The sequence below is a fragment of the Salmo salar genome, chromosome 09 (assembly GCF_965601325.2).
Source record: "Salmo salar chromosome 09, fSalSal1, whole genome shotgun sequence".
NCBI lineage: Eukaryota > Metazoa > Chordata > Actinopteri > Salmoniformes > Salmonidae > Salmo > Salmo salar.
The window spans coordinates 17,917,903-17,922,178 of NC_138299.1; positions in this window are offsets into that span (position 1 = coordinate 17,917,903).

Below are 4,276 nucleotides of genomic sequence, written 5' to 3' on the forward strand. Positions count from 1 at the left end.
CTTTCTTAGCCGTAGGCTCTTCGGCCTACAGAACGTGCCTCCAAAATTATCAACAGCCTGTTGTAGGTTTTTGTTAAAGGTCTGTGTGCTGCTAAATAGCTAAATAGAAGCCAAAACGAATGCATGAGTGATGCACATGTAAGCCATTATTACTGAACAGATAAACGCTCTGTTCTCTGTCCATGGTCCTGATGCAGCAGGCTTCCTTTTTTTCTCCAGTAGCCACAGTATCCCCACGGATCATGCTTTGCATTTCAGAAGTTCATTGTTGACAGCTCTCTAATGTCATGCCACGTTCTGACTGATGCTACAATAGCGGCACATCATTTTGTGTCTCGCTACGGACGCGTCACCCACAGCCGAGGTGCTGTTATTGTCAGCCCCTCCAAATGCAGCCCCTAATCAAGCAATTTCCCCAATTCCAGCCCCATCAAATTGCTATTTAGCTGTTGAACTAGGGAGTTTTGCTGTCCTTTTCATATGTTAATCGCCCCTATTCAACATCTCTCTGTGAGGCTATTTGTTGTGGAATAAATCCCCTTGTTTGCCTCCTGCATGTATAATTGATATTGTTGCGGGGCTCTTTGTTTGTGCTGCACAGAGCTGAAAAGCACTACTTTGGAGGTGATGAAGTAAGTGAGACTCGAAATCACTCTTTCTACTGGGGCCCAGCCCAGCCAAGGTTGGTGAAAGTGATCAGTCCTCCTATTAGATTTGAATATTACAACACTGTATCATATGATGGGATGCATGAGATGTTTCTGTTCATTTACAGTCAGCTATAACTTCCCATCTGCATATGAACAACCTTGAAACACAATCTGTAGTAGAAGCCCAAATTTTGACAATTACAGTCAGTTAGCATGTACTTGTGGAATACCAACAACAACCTGCCTATGGGTTATCCATCATAGCAAATACATTCAAATGTTCATTTTTTCTTTACTTATCCCTTCCACTGACACACACATTCAGTCTCCGCTTTACGTAGGTTAACTTTCTTATCTGACTCTTGAACCTTGAGTTACATGGCAGTCTCAAGAGATAAGTAAGCCTACATATTCCACTTTTACGGCTCCAGACCCATACCATACATCAAAACATACACTGCCTTCAATCCTATTTCAGTTTTACTAAGAAATGATTCAACATAAAACCATTAATGTCTGTTTTGCCTGGGAGAGTATGTATGGAATATAAACAGCACAATAGGCCTATCCACCAACAGCAGTAGTCATATACATATTTGGGAAAAGCCAGCATGTTATGTTTTATCAGTTGATGCTTAATGGTAAAATGGGGCTTTATTATTTGAATTATAATATATGCATAGGAAAATAGAAATGTGTCCATTTCCAATTGTATTCCCATATAGAATTATTGTCCCTTTTCTTCCTGCTCCTCGTCTTGTAGAATAGATACAGTATGTAGGGTAATTGATATGCCTTAACAGAGGTCTTGATTTGCATGAGAATTAACGGCAGTAAATTAAATTGATATTCTGTGCACATCTCAAATTATTCCTTCAGACCTTTGTTTCCCTGCTTGGCAGAGCCCGGGTTCAGCTGCTAACCAGACAGAAACATCTGGGTGGTTAATAATTTGATTATAGCTTATAGAAACGCTCCCCAAATGATCTTCTCCGAAGACTCAGATTTCTTCTTGTGTCAAACTTGGAACAGTTGGCTAAGGCTGGGCTTTCTGTAATGCACATGTTGGGTTTATCTGTTTTGTGGCTATTCTTCCATATCCTAGGTCTTCATGGCTTTTGCTCACTCTTTTCACTATCATTTAGATTTTGGATCAATGTTTGGGGTTAATTCAAACCTCCAGTCAATCTGACGGTGAGAGTTAAGTAAAATATTTTACAGGTTAGTTATTGTGGCCAACATATAAAGGATCTACAACTGCATTTAATATTCATTCCAAACATTGAAGACATTGTGATGAACAATAAATACAAGAAAAAGCTACATATTTTCCTGGTAATAATAGCCATGGAAGGAATAGCATTTAGTACTCAATAGGAATAAACCTCCCATTTCTAATGTGTCTAAGGGTAGGCCATTGTTTGACTGGAGCTCAGATGAGTCCCACTGAAATTGCAAATAAAGTGATTTTCCCCCCACAGAATTTATTCTACATCAGAATATAAAAGCTGTCAAGTTCTAGGTATGGGTTAATTCAATGGTCACTTGTTTCTATAATTGGCTTATGCCATCAGAAAATGAGATTTGACAAGCTTTTATCATTGTTTCAACAATTGGGCACTTGAAGTTGGTATAGCTATATTTTGATTTTCACACAGTCATATTAAAGCTGAAATGGGGCTAGCTAATGATATGAGTTATGTCTGTGAGAAACTGTCCACCTTCAACAAATAATAAAACAGAAAATAGGTTTGTTTATTATTGCCAATCGTCACATAGGCGTCAAATTCGGTCTATTTGATACAACACTTCATTGTGGATCCAAACAAAGCAGCAACATGTTGATGTGTGTGTGGTATGTACATGTATGTGTGTTTGTTAATGTTTGTGTGTGAGACAGTCAATTATGAGTTAAGTGCTGTCAAGTGGATAAAAAGGTGCAAAAAATCCCCCCTTTTTAATTGTATGGCCAGCAAAGTTAATAAAGTATGGAGTGGGGATCGATGAGACGGAGTTTCTCTGAAAGCTTTTCTTCACGGGTGAAGATTAAGAGGCAATTGGACACAGAGAGTCTCAGAAACGAACGTCAAGATGCCGTATCACTGCTGCCAGTGACTATAATTGTCCTACTAATCCAGAAGACGTCTCCAGTAAGTATTAGTCCTCCCACACATACTCTGAATGGGTGTGGTTTGAAGCTAATTTGAAAACAAAGCATTCTGTAGGATGGCCATCTCATCAGGCTAACTAGGAAGGACAGTGCATGCTAACTAGGAAGGACAGTGCATGCTAACTAAGAAATGACAGTGCATGCTAACTAGGAAATGACAGTGCATGCTAACTAGGAAGGACAGTGCTTGCTAACTAGGAAGGACAGTGCATGCTAACTAGGAAGGATAGTGCATGCTAACTAGGAAAGACAGTGCATGCTAACTAGGAAGGACAGTGCATGCTAACTAGGAAATGACAGTGCATGCTAACTAGGAAGAACAGTGCATGCTAACTAGGAAGGACAGTGCATGCTAACTAGGAAATGACAGTGCATGCTAACTATGAAATGACAGTGCATGCTAACTAGGAAATGACAGTGCATGCTAACTAGGAAATGACAGTGCATGCTAACTAGGAAGGACAGTGTATGCTAACTAGGAAGGACAGTGCATGCTAACTAGGAAATGACAGTGCATGCTAACTAGGAAATGACAGTGCATGCTAACTAGGAAGGACAGTGCATGCTAACTAGGAAATGACAGTGCACGCTAACTAGGAAGGACAGTGCACGCTAACTAGGAAGGACAGTGCATGCTAACTAGGAAGGACAGTGCATGCTAACTAGGAAATGACAGTGCATGCTAACTAGGAAGGACAGTGCATGCTAACTAGGAAGGACAGTGCATGCTAACAACGAAATGACAGTGCATGCTAACTAGGAAATGACAGTGCATGCTAACTAGGAAATGACAGTACATGCTAACTAGGAAATGACAGTGCATGCTAACTAGGAAGGACAGTGCATGCTAACTAGGAAATGACAGTGTATGCTAACTAGGAAGGACAGTGCATGCTAACTAGGAAGGACAGTGCATGCTGACTAGGAAGGACAGTGCATGCTAACTAGGAAGGACAGTGCATGCTAACTAGGAAATGACAGTGCATGCTAACTAGGAAGGACAGTGCATGCTAACTAGGAAATGACAGTGCATGCTAACTAGGAAGGACAGTGCATGCTAACTAGGAAGGATAGTGTATGCTAACTAGGAAATGACAGTGCATGCTGACTAGGAAGGACAGTGCATGCTGACTAGGAAGGACAGTGCATGCTGACTAGGAAGGACAGTGCATGCTGACTAGGAAGGACAGTGCATGCTGACTAGGAAGGACAGTGCATGCTGACTAGGAAGGACAGTGCATGCTGACTAGGAAGGACAGTGCATGCTTCACGGCCACATGCTCCAGTGAATATAAAGCAGTTTAATTGTGCCAAATTGATCTGAATTGAAAGTACTCTGTTAAAAGCAAGAGATGTCACCAGAGATGTAACCTACCTTTGAAAAGAGTGTGAAAGGTGTCCATTATTAATGCAATAGCGTAAATCATTATTAAAGGTAGGCCATTTACAGATTACT